Source organism: Rhamphochromis sp. 'chilingali' (genome assembly GCF_963969265.1).
Source record: "Rhamphochromis sp. 'chilingali' genome assembly, chromosome: 4".
NCBI lineage: Eukaryota > Metazoa > Chordata > Actinopteri > Cichliformes > Cichlidae > Rhamphochromis > Rhamphochromis sp. 'chilingali'.
Genome location: NC_137948.1, coordinates 2223530 through 2241010, shown reverse-complemented (window position 1 = coordinate 2241010; position 17481 = coordinate 2223530). Strand labels below are relative to the sequence as shown.

Here is a 17481-nt window from a genome sequence, read left to right as displayed (position 1 = left end):
ATATGTGGCTCTCATTTGTCTCAGAAACAAAAATTAGGTAAAAAAAACAAAACCTGGTAATTCTTTCTTTTTACATTCATCGGGTTCCAATCGGCCCAAATATCAAAGAGAAATTAAAAATGCATGCCATGGAAGATTTCGGGTCTTAGGGGGTTAAAATGACCAGACCCCTCCGGCCTGTTTTCCAGGCCACTAAATTAAACCCAGTCAATTACCAATTGAACAGAATAAAAACCTACGAGGTCCACTAATAGTCCAAAAGTCCAAATCTTTAATAGAAAAGACAGGCAGAACTCAAACAAACAATAATCCAAACGAGGAGCATATATACACACTGGAAAGTAAATAATTATAAGTTATTAAATCAGACTAATTAAATACAGTAAAACTAATAAGGGAAGACGAACACACGGGAAATAAAAATAACAGTGTAAACATACCAAAACTCAAAATAAAACAGGAAAGCTACTACAAACCGAGTGTGACACAATTACATTCATATTGAAACATATGTGATAATTTTCTTTCTTTGTAGTATTTTTAAGATGTGTGTTAGAACAGTCATTATGCTGTTTGGATTAGGAACCAATCATTTTTGCCAAATAGTTAACACAAACTTAGAACAACAGTGAACAATTTTCAAGATTCTGATTTACAGAACAAACAAAAGTCACAAAAGGTTTCATTATTTAAGAGACAAGATCAAGTTTTTCACACAGGAATGAAATGACAGAATCCAGTGCAGCGGGGCCAAAGGTGTGTGTCAGCAAACTGAAGGTTGAGGAATCAGTCAGCTCATGTTTAAGATTGTGTTGGATTTTGAGAAGAGTCTGTCTGTTATTAGAAAGTAAGATTAACAATGTTACACCAATAACCCAAATACGGGGAAATGACAAATAATACCAAAAAAGATACAACTTTCATATTGTTTTACTAACTTACTTTGTCATATCAGCACTTGAATGGTCGATGCCTTTACAGACCATGTCTGTTGTGACATCGCAGGCCAATCTTCCGGCAAACCCGAGGGCTAGCTCCCCAGCCTCCTCTTCACTCAGAACACTAAACACTGTTACTTTAGTTTTGGCCTTCTTAGGCCTGTCAAGAATCATTGCGGGCAGTTTGGCTTTACGGCCCTAAAAAAGAAAAAGTGCAAACACCAAAAGAGCAGAGAGAGACACACACACGCGCACAAAGTTAAATGCTTTTGTTTACATGGTGTAATTGTGTATATGTTGCAGCAAATGCACAACTTCCAGCCACATTGTCACTTCATTGATACGAGTAACCCGGATTTATTTCAGGTGACATCAAAATCACGAAATGTATACCTACCCCAATCAAACCTCTGAAAACATGAACTGACATGTTCTCTGCGTTGATTCTGCGCTTGATCTCGTCTTCTGTTATTGTGTAGGTTTTCTTTTTTGAGCTTGGTACAGATAAGCGACCATGCACTCTGTAAACTGTACTAGTTCCTTCTGAATCAGTTTGAAATTCTGCATCTGCATCGATCCTGTCAACATCATCAGCAGCAGCATTATCTGTACTCAGACTTGTGCCGTATACTTCTGCTTCTTTTTCGTTGTCTTCAGTCTGTGTACCTTCATCTCTTTCAGTCTGTGTACCTTCATCTCTTTCAGTCTGTGTACCTTCATCTCTGACTGTCAGTCTTCCTATCTCACTGTTACTTGTCGATTTGCTGCAGATGTTCTCTCCCTTAGGAACTTTTCCTTTGTCATTCGCTGCCTGATGCTTTCCCTGATGACATTCTTCACTGGCTACTTCTATTGCTCCTCCTGTATAGCCACCCACTATGCTGCACAACTCCTTTCCCTCTGCTGTGCTGCACTGTGCTGTTACATAAAGAAGAATGATATAAACAGCACTATATCAATTTTATTGTGAAGAGAAATCCCCACAATACGACACAGTTATGTCTAAAATAGTTTTGTGTAAAAACTGGATCTTGAAACGTCCACTTTAATTACACAGTCCTGGTGTGCAAAGGCAAAATTACAAAAAAAAATTTTCACTTTAAACATTTTTGGACATTGTTTAGTTATATTGTGACTTACTCTCACAGAAGATACAGATGCCACAAACAGACTTTGAACAACGCATGTGCTTGTATGCACCACATTTCTGGCACTGCACCTGTGAATTAAAAAAAAAAAAGAAGAAGAAATAAACAAACAAAAAATAAATGAACAAAGTCCATTAAATAAACAATCTATATGGCTAAGGACATGTCATAGTGTACCCGGTCTTTGGCTGCAATCACACACCAGCACTGACTGCACTTCCTAGTTCGATCTGCAAAATATAATTTGTTTAAGTACAAGTTACATTTTCCAATGTTAGAGAAAAAGAAGGCAGCTAATTTTATCTGTACCTATTGAGGAAAATAAGTAGTGGCAAAGTCGGGACCTGAGCTTTGGGATTTCAGTGTTGTACTCCTCCACTTGTGTTTTACCGTCAATGAGAGATTGGGCAAACTAATAATTGACGAAGAAGAAAAAAGAAAAAAAAAAAAAAAAAAAAAAAAGAACAAAAAGAATTAGATTAACAAAGAAATGTTTGTTTGTTTTTAACCCCCCCGAGAAAAAAAAAAAAAAAAAAAAAAAAAAAAACAGCAACCAAAGCAAAGCATTACTGCTGAAATGGTTCAATCTACAAAAAAATTTGAGATTTTACCATCCTGCCTCTAAGGCTTTAAAAACTGAATAGGCAAAAATGTAAACATTACTTATATAGGTTAAAGCTATAGTTTTCAGTACCATGACGACATGCACTCCACATGAGTTCCCATCCTGTTGATGTGGGTGGCTCACATGTGACAAGGTCCACTCTCCAGCGCAGCCTCTTGCTGAAGCAAATGAGCTGAGAGATCGCAGTTATTACAAATAAAAAGCATATAGAGAAATCAATAACCACGTTCGGTAATGATTTCAATTAAATTAAATATGTTATGTTAAATATGTTAATTAATTACCTCCAGTTTTTCAACACCGCACTTTTTCTGACCTCCGACTCGCCAAATGAATTCATATAGACTATGGTCCTCTTGGGTATGTCACAAAACTGTTTTGTAAAAAGATGGATATGGTAGGCTTGGGCCTTGAGCTTTCCTAATGAGGGACACTGAAAAGTATCATGCACTAGAGAGTGCAAAATCTGTGCAACTTACAAACAAGGTCCAGTGGCTGCCGTTTTCCAGACAGGCTCCAATCAATTTCTCATACATCTGAAAGATGTTTTTCTGGAAATAAAAAGAATGTGACAAGTATGTTTTTCTGTCAAGAATGACACTGCAAAACTGCAAAAGCTTGTCAGGTGAGACTTGTAATTAATTCTGCAGATACACAAACATATAGAAAGTGTCATTTTTTGTTTACATTAATTAATTTCTATAGTGTGCACAAAACAAATCAAGACCACAGACTCAACACGCACCACTCAATTTTTGGTGTTCTTTATCAGTTGGCCAAGACAGAAATGTTTTAATCTGTGTGCATTGCTTTTGAACAAGTCTTTACACAGAAAAGGTTTCAGAAAGGTGTTTTTCAGGTTCTTCTGACAAGGCTTCAATTTTGGAAAATGCTGTTTGTTTATAGTGGCAACTTATAAACCCTTTGTGATAAGAACATAGTTACCACAGTCCAAGTCATACCTTCAAAAAGTATGCACTTTGTGCTCTTGTGGACCCATCCAAAATTTTTCCAGTGATTTGGCTTGGTATTGGATAAATGTGAGGGAAATTCTATAAAAATAACATAAATACATGTTTTCAAATACATTACAAAAAACGTAAACATGCTATGTCATTATGATCAAACAAGCTTTTCAACATACCTCACACTGCAAATAGATTAGGCCATCTATTACCTTATAAAACAAATAAATAAATACATATAAATAAAAACAGAACTAAGGAATACGATTCATTAAGTAAATTGTACAATAAAGTGTATTTAAAGCAGAATTTAACATTAGTTTTATGACAACATAAAAGGATTTTTATGTCAAGAGGTACCTCATCTGAAATGTTAGTCTGGTCAAACAGGGATTTCAAACTTGAAATACAATAGAGTTTGGTCCAGCTACTCCCACAAGGTAATCTGTGAGAAAGCATATGCTGTAGTCAACAGATATCATTTTCTTTTTGCATGCTGCAACCATCATCCATTTCAGTCTTCTAGGAGCTTTGTCTGGTTGTAGTTCTTTTTTCTCCTCCTCTCCCCTCATCTATTAATTAAATTGTTTTCTGACCTTCCTAACTGTTTCCGACCTGTCTTCCCAATGTGATGTTTAAGCAATATATGTATGGTCAGAAGGGGGTGAAATTTTCATTGCAGTTGTACGTGTAACATTGCATGTGATAATAAAAGGCTTGATTGGTTGATTATTCAACATGAGTTGACATTTACCTGACATTGTGAAGGAGTCACAGTTTCTGTAAGGGTGTAAGAACATAACATGTGGATTTGTTACACTTCTTTTTCACAAGTTAATAACAATCAATAATTTTCATTCCATTATTTACAAGCTATCACACGATGTCCCAGGGACAACATCTACGCGATGTCCCAGGGACAACATCTACGCGATGTCCCAGGGACAACATCTACGCGATGTCCCAGGGACAACATTTACGCGATGTCCCAGGACAAATTTGTAAATTTCTGGATTACTGTTAATCTCCATAGAATCAAGAACTCATGTCCAGTTTCACAGCTATGGACCAGTTAATTATGTTTCCAGGTGATAGTTTGATTCATAGATTCAGCACACAACCATAAGTCTAGGCCTTTTAGTCCAGATTCTCTTCACTTATGTTTGTAAAATGATCAGGGAAGCTACTGCAATAGCTAGGTTTCATTTGACGTAGACGTGACGTCGACGTAAAGCGCGAAATTTGACTGGCGGTCGGAAGTGAAAAAGATAAGCGCAAAATCACAGACAGACAGTACGCAAAATGCCTATGTCCAGTTGTGTTTGCCTGACCCAACCCCCGGGCCACGAAACACCCAAAAAGTTGGGGGAACGCTGGTCTAGAGAACACTGGTTAGCTAATGCTGTCGTCAAGTAGCCTATCGCTAGCAAACAAACAGCAAGCCAAGTGAGGAACATATGTATAATGCTTACCGTTTATTAAAGGAAAGTATCCTAAATTGACTTCAAATTCGGCGGACAGGCGGCGGTTTTTCGCTTCTTCACTTGTATTTCGAAATAATCGAAGGCGGGTATTTCGAAGTCGCAAAGGAATGACGTCACAAGAAGGTGATTGGTCACTTGCAATGTTGAACCTGGAACAACATTAATTATGATGATGTGGGAACAATGCTGACACGAGGAAATCAGATCGTCCCAGATCCACAGAGGCAGGAATCTCCACAGCCAACAAGACCAGACTGTTGCAGAGACGTGAGATGCATGCTGGAACAGCGTCCACAGATAGACGCAACCAAATGACAGAGAATGTGTAGCAGGGGCAAGCCATTCATTTTGAATGGGGACACATAAGTAACTGGTTCTGTTGTTGCTCAATACTCATAACCTCTGTCTCTCTTCCACAGCATGTCTTTATCCTGTCTTCCTTCTCTCACCCCAACCAATCACAGCAGATGGCCCCGCCCCTCCCTGAGCCTGGTTCTGCCAGAGGTTTCTTCCTGTTAAAAGGGAGTTTTTCCTTCCCACTGTCACCAAAGTGCTGCTCATAGGGGGTCATATGATTGTTGTATTATTGTAGGGTCTACATTACAATATAAAGCGCCTTGAGGCGACTGTTGTTGTGATTTGGTGCTGTATAAATAAAATTTAACTGAATTCAATATTGATTTTCTCTCTTTAGAAACTGCTACTGCTAAAAGTAGATGTTAATGAAAATGAAATGATGAAAATGTGAAATCGTAAAAACTCTCACTATTTAATCAACATTCCACAACATGTACTATTTCATCCCAAACCTCTCTAAGTATGAAGTTACCTCTGTGAATTTGTTGCTGTTGTTTTACTGAGTGCATTTTCTCCAGCACATTTGTAATCTCACGCTCTTCCGTTATGCCAGGTACAAAGATGAGAAACATCAAATGTCCAGAGCCAAAGGGAAGAGGTCAGAATCATCTCCTTTGTTTTTCAGCTGAAACTCCTGATTTTCTTACAGCGTCCTCAGTCCGCCTTGTTACGGTTCACCTGGAGAGGGGTACATTCTCAAATCCAGAGTCCATCAAATACTCTTTAATAACTCCCCATCAGAGAATGGCTTACTGTGATCGCTATTTTGTGGGAAATTACAAAGCTGTTGCTGACCGCTCCATCCCTGGATGTGGAAAGCTTGGTGAAAACTCGTTATTTTTGCAGTTTCACTAGCAATGCTTCCGATGTCCATTCCTACCCTGCATCAGTCAAGTTCTTGTATTTCTCTGTGTGCTTAGTCTGGTGATGGTGATTTAAATTGTGATCCTTATGCACAGTAATCTAATCCACAAACTGAAGACACGGCTGACTTCATTAAAATATGTAAAAGTCCAGCTCTTGTTATAAACTCTCGCAAATTTGAGTCTCACATGAATGTCTGTTCCAGTGCATTTACACTGAAGTTGCATTTGCTTGCACTCAAGTACTTTGTCTACATTAAACCGACAAAGCTGTTTTATGATTCCCACAAAATAACAAAAAAACAGGGAGTTTGTCAAAGAGTAGTTGGTGGAGATTTGAATATTTGTGGAATTCTGAAAATCTTGAACAACATTTGGTACGACCGATTTTATTCTTAGTCCATTTTCACTCTCTTAGGCAGCTTTCTTGTCATGTGATCTCCAGGCTTCCTGAAGGACATTCAAAGCTTTTCTTTTGATATTTGCTGCCTTCTCTTTCCTTCTCTGTCTGCATGATCACTCTGCTCCAATAATATTGAAGTCCGAGCTCTGTGGAGGCCAATCCATTACTGATGCTGTTCCACTGTGTGCATTTTTACCCAAATATCCTTTCACCACGCTGGCAGTATCATTGGGATCATTGTTATGCTGAAAGATGAAACCGCTGCGATGCTTTACAAACGGCATTAGATGGTCAATTAAAAGATGAAGGTACTTTCCTGTGTTCACAGGCTGAAATGCAACTCTTAACCATGAAACAGCCTCCGCCATCAAACCTCACAAGCTTCTAGTTAGAGGTTAGGATTGGGGTACTAAGGAGGACTGATGATAACTATATTGCGCTGCTGCGTATTTCTTATACGATTTAACATTTCTAAATTTATTTCCCCATTTTATGGTAGCTTATTTTTCTCTCTTGCTTCTGGCTTTATCTATGTTTTTCCCATCTTCTTTGCACATCTTTTCCACGCAGGTGTAATTCTGGCATCCTTTCCATTGCTAATTGTATTCATTGGGTACCTGTGCGCTGCCGGACCCCCGAATTACCCCAAAGGTATGAATAACGTATCCATCTATTATAAATTGGAAAGCACACCTAGCAGGAATTCAATTTCAAATCTTTACTCTGTACTGTGGGAGAAAACTTTACCCCAGCAGCACGCATGCATCATATTTCTTCCACAGAGCTGCAGCAATAAACAGCACTGCGTTGAGAATCTGGAGAGTAGCTCGGGCTGTTTAACTTAATGGGATTTGGTGGCAATAGGAATGTCTGCTCAGCAGCTCTGACTGATGGTGTCATCTCAGACGAGCCAGTCAGTTAAGTCAGTGCTGGGCTAAAAATAAGTAACTATTCAAAACCAGTCATAAACTGCACAGCACAGCAGTATAGTGCAGTACTGAATCAGTTACATCACTTAAACTGCAGTTTGTTGTGTTGATTTCCTACTTTGGTCGTAATAAAACTGCACAAAGGCATCCTCGACCATTCATACCAAGTGTAATCCAGCGTGCTGAGAGAGGATCGAGTGAGATGGAGTTTGTGTCCTTTGCATCCAGGCTCAATAAAGAGAAACATGATGAAGGACAGCACAGAGTGTGTGTGTGTGTGTGTGTGTGTGTGTGTGTGTGTGTGTGTGTGTGTGTGTGTGTGTGTGTGTGTGTGTGTGTGTGTGTGTGTGTGTGTGTGTGTGTGTGTGTGTGTTTGGCGGAATAAGGGGATGATAGGGCATCGTGTTCAATTTCTGCTATCTTTCTCTTTATTATTTTTCAAGAGGTAGCCAGAATAAGGCTCCACTCCGACACCTATTGCAACCGGCAAACTGTCAACTGGTTCGTGTCGATACAGGGATTTCATATTCTACTTTCCACCCACACTTGCATGCTCACTCACAAACTAGCAGTCGGCCTTGTGTCCTTATGTGCAACTGCTTTTTCTTCTAACGTTCTCACTGTGTATCCCACGTTTTCTGATCCTCGTTGACTGCATCAGCTCAGCGGTTCTCCCCGCACAGCCAAAAGTATCGTGGCAACAAATCTTGTGGCCTAATCTCACCTGGGCTCATATTAGAGCGGTCGCCGCTTATGTTTTCCAATCCCATCACCAAACACTCGTATGATTAAATTACTGAAGCAAATCGGCCAAGGCGGCGAGGATGGGTGGGCCCTCATTTTGGTTGCATTGTGCACCTAACTCCAGGGAGCTGGATTACTAGACAAAATTTGTCAATATCAATGTGCTTTGGATGGTGGGCAGAGGAAAATAAAAACTGACAAACAGAACAATAATTTTGGCAAAAGTAGATATAGTGGCATTGATGCAATCTGCTGCAAGTCTGGCAACGGCGTGTGCAAAGCTCTGAGCAAAGCTGGGCAAAGCTGCACGGGCTATATCAAGCTGTGCATGTGAAATGATAGTGGAGAAGGGTTCAGACCTGGACGAACACAGACATGACATTATAGGGATAAGATGGAAAAAATAGTTGTTGTACAATGAAAGTCGCAGCTTAAAGCCTGACTTTCCAAACAAAGTTAGGTTGCCATGTAAATCCCAACGGGACACTGACCCCGCCTCACCTTCTAGGAGCAGCTTCAGGGAAAAAACTATCGATTCCTGTTTTAAGGCCAGCGCCTCAGTCAAGGCCAAATGACAAAATCATTTCTTATATATTTTCCTTATTGATTACTCTGTGGCTGTGAAGCTGATCTAATCAATATTTTTATATTTAAAATTGATCAAATAACAATGTGTGATGCCAGACGGCTCACTTGCAGTGTCAAAACTACAACATTGGCCAACAAACTGTTTCCCTCGGCTCCAACAAGAAGAGCACAAAGTAAAAGGAAAATGAACACAAACTGACGCAAAACTCAAAACTAACAGGAAGAGAGAGAAGAAGCACAGAAAGCAGAGATTTGTATAATAGCTGCACAAAAGTGGCTCCAAATGGAAGAAAAGATCAAATAAGATTAAAAATAAATACAAACTGGGGCAAAATAAGTAACAGAAACGTAAACATATCACAAAATGAACTGGGAAAAGAAAGAAAAGAAGTGAAACAAATTAACAAGAACTCGTGTGGCATCCTTTGATTTCAGTCTGTCACATCCTGCCTCGCTCGTCAAGTCGGGCTTGAAGTTTCACAAAAGGACATCACTAATCAATGGGTGGCATCACGGTGGCTACATCCATCCTCTACATGCAGACCTGGCTGAACCCATCGTAAACACTAAACTGAACATCTACCTAAAGAGAAATGCAAGTCACACACAAACAAACCAAAGGAGCAACAGCAAGACGAAGGACATGGAGCACAGAAATGTAAAAGAAAAAGGTGCAAACGGACTACAGGAAGGAAATTTAGATCTTATTCCGAGACACAAAAATTCCATCCTGAGGAGCAAAACAACTAAACGGAACGCAGAGATTAATTTCTACTGTATCTCTAATGTGAAATGACACCCAAAAATGTCGTGATCCTGGGCCATGTTGGCCGAGCAGTCTTAGTTTTCATGTATTTTTGTATTTTGTTCTGTATTTAGGCCGCGGTTCCTGGGTTGCTCTGTTAAGTTGTTCCTTATTTGATTTGCCCTTGTGACCTTTACCCCCTGTGTGCCCCTCTGTGCATCTGTGAGCCCCCGTCTCCCCTCCTTGTGTTTTGTTCAATGTTTTCCCCAGCCCGTTACGTTTGTGCTCTCTCTCTCTCCTCCTGTCTGAAGCTCTGTGTACTTCCTGTTTTACTTTGACAGTCTGCCGTCAGTATGCGTCATGTTGTGTTACCAGTGTTGGGGAGTAACGGAATACATGTACCGCCGTTACGTATTTAAAATACAAAATATGAGTAACTGTATTCCGTTACAGTTACCGTTTAAAAAGGTGGTATTCAGAATACAGTTACTTTGTTGAAATAAATGGATTACACTGCGGTACTTCCCTGTTTCATATTGTCGCGGATCAGGACTGTTTGGTTTGGTTTGACAGCTACGTTCTGTTGTTCCAGGCGGCAGCGTTACGGTTGCCATGGTTACAGGGCGACGCTCTCTCTCTCTCTGCGACTGTGTGTTTCCTGGGTGAGAGAGCGCCTTTTCGTTGTTGTTGTGCTAAGCTAACAGGCAGAATGCTACAAGCATAGCTCTAAAGAATGTAGCATCATGGGCAGTGTAGTCCGTGCTGCAGGGAGAATGGACTGCCATACACGTTATGTGTCTGTGAGCGCGAGGAGGGAGAAAAAGGGGAGTGGAAAGGTACGAGTTGTCATCGAGCAAAAACGGGAGCTGGAAGCATGTAAATATAATAATAACCACTGCAGCCAAGAAGAGTGCCTGACGAGCCCAGTTGTAAGTAAGCTATTAAGACTCGACTGTACACCGTGTTCGTGTTTTCCTCCGAAAACAACAAGTTCTGTTAGAGCAGCCTTTCAACGCCTCTCTCTGTCTCTCGCAAGAAAAGTTGACCCAGACAACAAAGTAAAGCTATTTTTCGGCTACGAGCCGACAGGGACCCCGCCGTATTAGTCAGAGGTCCCTTTTCTACAGTTCAGAGTCGCGGACCTTCAGTAATAGTAATAAATCACACAGCAATAGGACATTCACGTAGTTGTAAAAAGCATGATAATATATTAAGTAATCCAAAGTATTCAGAATACGTTACTGTCATTGAGTAACGTAACGGAATACGTTACAGAATACATTTTGGGGCATGTATTCTGTAATGGAATACATTTTAACTCATTCACTGCCAGCCATTTTCAAATCAGGTAACTCCCCACTGCCAGGGTTTTTGAGCATTTTTACTCATTGTTGAAGAGCCACAGAAAACTGTGTGTTATGATCATATAAACGCTGAACCTACCAAAATGAAGAACAGACTCTCTTCTTTCATCCAAAAAAAAAAAAAAAAGCTTGTTTCTACCATTTTCCATTCTTTAGTAATCAGCTGTAGAAGAGAGGTGGGTTCCACCAAAAATGCCTGTTTTGACCAAAAAAAAGGGAGAAAACGAGCTTTTCGTGAAAAATACATTTCAAGCAGAAAAGTGCCTTTGACACTAATATTTCTTGCTTTGTGACACCTCTAACATATAAAATAGTTTTTCACTTCTATAAAACAGAAATAACACTGAGAAAGGTTATGTTTTATCAAAACAATTTATTTACAAATATATCAAAAAATAAAATGTACATAGTGAAACATTTATTCACAATGAATAATTCACTTTTGTGTGGTAATCATTATAACACTTTCCGGGATGCAAGGGCACACAACAAGACTTGCACCACATTTTTGTCTCACTGCGCAATCCCTTACGTGCGCAAACCCCGCACCTCCTTGCAGGTCTACTTTTACTGCTGGTGGGCTTCAGTTTTTCAAGTTGCCCGAGGTTGTATTCTAGCCCCTCCCATTGAAAAACGTAATTGACGTCTATAGACGTCAATGGCAGTCAACGTAAGTTTTTCAATTGACGTCTATAGACGTCAATGGCAGTGAATGAGTTAAAAGTAACCTTCCCAACACTGTGTGTTACTCCTGCCTGTCTCGTTACGAGTATCTGTGTCAGCTGTGTTCCCTGTGTGCTCCCACTTCCCTCGTTAACCCTCTGTGCATTTAGGTCCACGTCTCCCTCATCCTGTGTGTGAGTCTCCCTGTGGTTTCTGGTGAGCAGTACGTTTAGTTTTTTATAACTTGTTATCTGTTTTTCCAGCAATAAAGCTGTGCTTTTTGAGTTTATCCCCCGTGTCCCCGTGAGTTTGCGTTTGGGTCCGTTTCCTGCCTGCCACACAGCCGAATCATGACACAAAAAGGTGTAAAATACTCAGAAATAATCCAGTTAGTAAAAAGGAGAGAAACACTGTAAAGAGAACTCCACTAAATTGAAGAGTTTCATCCCCGCATCCATCCATTTTCTTAACTGTTTATGCAGTGGATGGGCTGGAACCTGTCCCAGCTGTCCTGAAGCAAAAGGCGACACACCCTCATCAGATCATCGGGTCATCACAAGGTTGATTTTCCAAAGGGTGGCTGGCCTCTCCCTTAGAGATGAGGTGAGGAGTTCGGCCATCCAGGAGGGGCTCAGAGATGGATGAGTGGGTGGGTAAGTTTACTTGAACTAAACTGGCAGAACAGGTTAAGAACATCGGGGTGAGACTGTGATGTTATAAAACTTACAACACATTTCTGTGCTGCATCTGAGGTTTCTACAAGCCTACTGCAGTGGCTTCACTAGTTCAATAGAATGAGTCAAATTTTAAACTATAACTATATATATGACAGAGTGCATCACTGTTTGTGAGATGGGTGAGTGTGCTCAGTGGCGTCTGAACCAGCATGGAGCCCTTACGCTCAGAAAAAAGCTCTTTGTAAGCCTGTTCTCAGATCTGAAGAATCAAGTTTGTCAGTAGTGAATCTTCAAAATCAACCAATCCCAAATCTGCGGGGGCTGCGAACGATGTTTAAAGCTGTTACCGACACGCACATAACCTTTTCCTTTTTACAGAGCACCTGTGTATTCTGCTGAGTCTGTGTGAGGGTCAGGAATCTTTTTTGGAGCTGTAGCTTTGAGTGTAGGTGAGCAAGTCCAAATGCTGGGCTTCCTATTGATTTTTTTTAGAACCATTTTTGCTCTAAAAGGAATTCACTGTAAAAGAAATGATTAGGACTCACCAAGTTCAGTCAGTTTCATTAATGTAGGCCACAATGCAAGGCACGAGGGGCTTTAGAATCTGCACAGCACACCGTGTGCCTTGAAACAGGTGAGAAGAATATTCAAATTAAACCATTTAATAGCAGAGCAGGACGTGGTGTGAATATGTCTATGGCTACTCTATTCTTTTAACAGCTACATAAACATATAGATAAAAAGTAATTTTGAGTATTTATCCATTTTCTTCCACTAATGCAAACCAGAGGTGAGCTCATCCCAACTGACAAGGGGCAGGTTACACCCCGGACAAGTCGGCAGTCCATCACAGTGCCGACCAACGGTGCATTTTCCAGAAGAGACACCTGAGAAATTGGGACAATAGAGCGCAACCATTTTTCTCATAGCATGTTGCAGGCACAATTAAGTGGGGACATAAATCATGTACTTTTGAATCATGACGCTTCATTGTTCTTTTTGGTCCATTACTACACTGCTCCCGTCCTTTCATTATTTTAAGTTTGTGAGTGAATAGGATGCTGTGACTGATGTGTTTTGAAGAAGATCTTTTTTTGGTTCCTACCATCTCCCGAGGGAATTGTTTGGCTCTTTAGCTGCTCAATGCTTCACCACATTCACCAGCTAGTTTCTGACCGTGTCTGTCTGCTGTTTCATGCTGAGCAGGTACAGTAATGAGGGTTCATGGAAGTTTTCTGTTGCCTGCAGCAGTCAAAAACAATGCTATTAGAGTGAATGGCAGTAAACCAAAAGAGTGAAGTTACAGACCAGACACCTAAACGGCGAGCCAATAATCTCTAGCCAGAGGGGAGTCTGAGATTTTGGTGATACATCTTTGCAGATTCATGCAAGTGATACCTTGTTTTTGCACTGTCAGTGATAGATCGTTACTATAAAAGTATTAAATATATCTTCTTTAAAGATCCTAGCAAACTGTTCGGGTGGTTTTTAATTCATTATTTCTTAAATAATGGAGGAAATCTGATGGAATTTCTAAGTTCAGAGTTGAAGACAGATGTAAATGGAACTGTTTAAAATGAGAGAGGTGAGGCCGGGTAATGCGTTCGGGAGCTTACCACTCTGTAACTGTTCCCACTCTTCATCATTGTGCCTTCGGCTGAAACAGGGGTAAATGGATGAAATTGCAATTCAGACAGCAGTGGGTGCCCAATCAATTGCTTTTCAGATGCTTGTGTTACTGCCCAGGCATTTTAAACACTTGTCTGCGCCTCTGAGCTTTTTTCTTATGCAAGATGCTTCCACCAGACCAGCTCATCCTTTCAAATGATGCATTGATGTTGTCAAGCCACCCATATGCTAACCAACTAAGTGGTAAACCAGGGATGTATATTCTTGCATTTAAAGTTAAAGGCAGCAGAGACTTTACAGTTGTATTCTGGAGAGAACAAATGGTGATAATTAGTAGGACGCTGGGGAAATACAGACAGAGGATCGAGCTATTGTCTGTCTTTCTATCATCTCAGAGTAATCAAGTTATACATCGCATTTGATCCTCTGTATCTGAGTATGTGCTCAATGCACCAAAAGCCTTACAAGACTTCATTGTGAAACAAAGTCCCCAGTCACTTCCTTCAACTAAATGATGACAAAGCAGAAGTTATTTCGTTTGGCTCCATTAAGATTGTAACAAGACACTTGGTCTTTATCCACATATGTTTAAACTGTAGTTAAAAATCTTGATGGTAAATGGTCTGTATTTGTATAGCGCTTTTACTAGTCCCCCCTAGGGACCCCAAAGCGCTTTACACACCCAGTCATCCACACATTCACACACTGGTGGAGGCTACAGTTGTAGCCACAGCTGCCCTGGGGCAGACTGACAGAAGCCAGGCTGCCATATCGCGCCATCGGCCCTTCTGGCCAACACCAGTAGGCGGTGGGTGAAGTGTCTTGCCCAAGGACACAACGACCGAGACTGAACGAGCCGGGGCTCGAACCGGCAACCTTCCGATTACAAGGCGAACTCCCAACTCTTGAGCCACGATCGCCCCATTAACTATCAAATCAGTAATCCTTTAAAGGGCGGGATTTAGCATTGTTACATTAACGATGGTTTTGTCAACTTGAAAACAGTTTCCCTGCTTTTTATCAGCTTTTGGCTCCCTGCATGTTCAGGCTGTTCAACTCCACTGTCTCTGATTTGCAGATGGCTTAAAATGCAGATCCTACACCTCGCGTACAAAGGAAAAGACAGCCCATCGCTCCTGCCTTAACTGAGCTGTGCTGACGACCTGTGAAATACCAAACTGTATCATGTGTTTTTAAAGCCCTCCGTGGATCAACTTCACGATATGTCACAGATCTCATAACTCCATAGTTTGCCTGCAGGTAACAACTTCTTTTTGTCCTCCTGTCTCAGGCTTTGTCTGCTCTTCCTCACAGTAAATGGACTGACTCTTATGTAGCCTTTCTTTAGTCTACCTGAGCACTCGCAGGGCTAGATACAACATGCCTCATTCACACAAGCACATTTCTCAGCTTTTTCTGTCCAAGTGCTTTCTATCTAACATTCACTCGCATCACATTCATACTCCGGCTGATGCATCAGAGAGCAACATGGGCTTAGTATCTTACACAAGGATGTTTGGCATGCAGACTGGAGCAGCCAGGGATCGAACCACTAACCTTCCGATTAGTAGTAGATGACCTGCTCCACATCCTGAGTATTATCATTGTAATTATTTGGCTTGCGTTTCTTTTGTTTTGGAGACTTGTGATTTTAAGCTGTGCTCTAACTATAAAGCACTTTGCTTCATCTCCTGGAGTGACTTGACTAAAGCTCAGTCATAATGGAGAGGGAGCTCCTCTAAGAATTTACACATGTAAGTGTAAGAGACATTTTAGCTAATCTCAGGTTGAATAATCTAAGAGTTAGTCTCTGTTAAGGTTAACATGGTTGCTATAATGCTGGCAGCCTTCTGCCTCAGAGATTATGCAATACACTACACTGAAAGCCAGAAGCTGGATTTGTTTTGTGCAGACGGCTCTCATAAAATTGTGTGGCAGGGGCATGCTGTGAATATGGCACCAAGCATGACAGGAGAAGAAAACTGCTCGCGATTGAACATTTCATTAGGTCAGACGGAAAGAAACAGGAGAAAGAAGTTATTTTGGGTGTGTGTGTGTGTGTGTGTGTGTGTGTGTGTGTGTGTGTGTGTGTGTGTGTGTGTGTGTGTGTGTGTGTGTGTTGCAAACTGATCTTATAATTTTTACTCTTTTTTTTTTTTCTGGTTTCTAAAAGTTCCTAAACTAAAAATAAATTTACCTTGACAGAAATTAAAATCACAGGTAGTTTAACACTTCTGGCTGATATCGATCTGTTCATTGCCGTTACTGAATGCTTTAATTAAAATAATTATATAATCCCCTTTTCAAAAAATGCTAGCCTATTTTATGTTTTGAATAAAAATGTTGCTTCACTCACGTGTTGTGCGGTTTCCCAGCCAGTTCATTCTGAGACCGCAGCATCATCGCCTGCGACTTCCACATCGTCGCCTGCAGCGTCTGGTCCCGCCGCTGTCTGGTCCCACCGCCGCTACATTGTCATCAGATCCTGTTCCACCTCGCCTCTGCCGGCTGCTTTCCAGGCCTCTAGTTGGCCGTCGAGGCTGGTCTCCTGAGAAAGTTCGTCGCCGCCGCTGGCTTCGGGGTCGGCCTCCGGACCTGCTCTGTTGCCGCTGCCGCCTTCCGCGTGGCCGGCCTCCTGATTTGTTTTGCCTGTGTCACCGCCACCGTTGCTATCCGCACGGCCGCCCCCTGAACTGTTTTGGCCCTTGTGTTGTTGACCTCCGGGTCGACCCCCTGAACTTTTCATGGACTCCTGTTGATCTAGTTTGGTTTTTAATCTGTTTTCCTGGGTTCTTGAACTTTGTGCTCCTTGTTTTTTGGTTGCTTCTGTTTGTTTTCATGGTTTGGTTTCTGTTTTTGTGCCAGCAATAAAGCTGAGGTTTTCAGTTACATTTCCATCTCAGAGTCCTGCATTTGGATCCACATCTCCACCTGCCCGCACACACAGAGCCCTGACTAATTCAATATCATTAGAATCATTTAAACCCTATATTTATCTGAAGGGTACTACAAAGATAATATTTTAAATGTGTAAATTAACAAACACTGTGATAGGACAAATGTAACTCTTGAATTTCTAAGCTTTTTGCCACATTGTGATCAGTGCGTCTGACATGTTTGCTGTTTTATTACTAAGTGTTGATACTAATTAACCTCAGTGATTAACTTTTATTATTTGTATTATTTACGCTAAATTAATTAATTAAAAATGAGCTTTTGAAAAATGAAACTTTTTTGATATGTTTGTGCTTCTTTTAGTTTGTTTTTTCTAAAAAAGAAAAGAGTCAGATGGACACTGAGACGTGATTCATGCTTAGTGCTCGCATCACTGTACTTACAAGTATCTACGTGCACACGCG

General features: G+C 40.8%; 2 long non-coding RNA genes across 2 annotated transcripts; one reads left to right on the top strand and one right to left on the bottom strand.

Annotated features, from left to right (window-relative positions):
- Positions 1–249: 249 nt before the first annotated feature.
- Positions 250–1627, bottom strand: LOC308395771. The gene is made up of 2 exons (XR_013971456.1): positions 943–1627; positions 250–834 (listed from the first exon to the last, which is right to left on the bottom strand). It is a non-coding gene; the product is annotated as an uncharacterized lncRNA (long non-coding RNA).
- Positions 1628–12031: 10404 nt separating this feature from the next.
- LOC308394995 lies at positions 12032–17262 on the top strand. Its single transcript, XR_013971328.1, has 3 exons — positions 12032–12469; positions 15201–15382; positions 16498–17262. It is a non-coding gene; the product is annotated as an uncharacterized lncRNA (long non-coding RNA).
- The last annotated feature ends 219 nt before the right edge of the window (positions 17263–17481 follow it).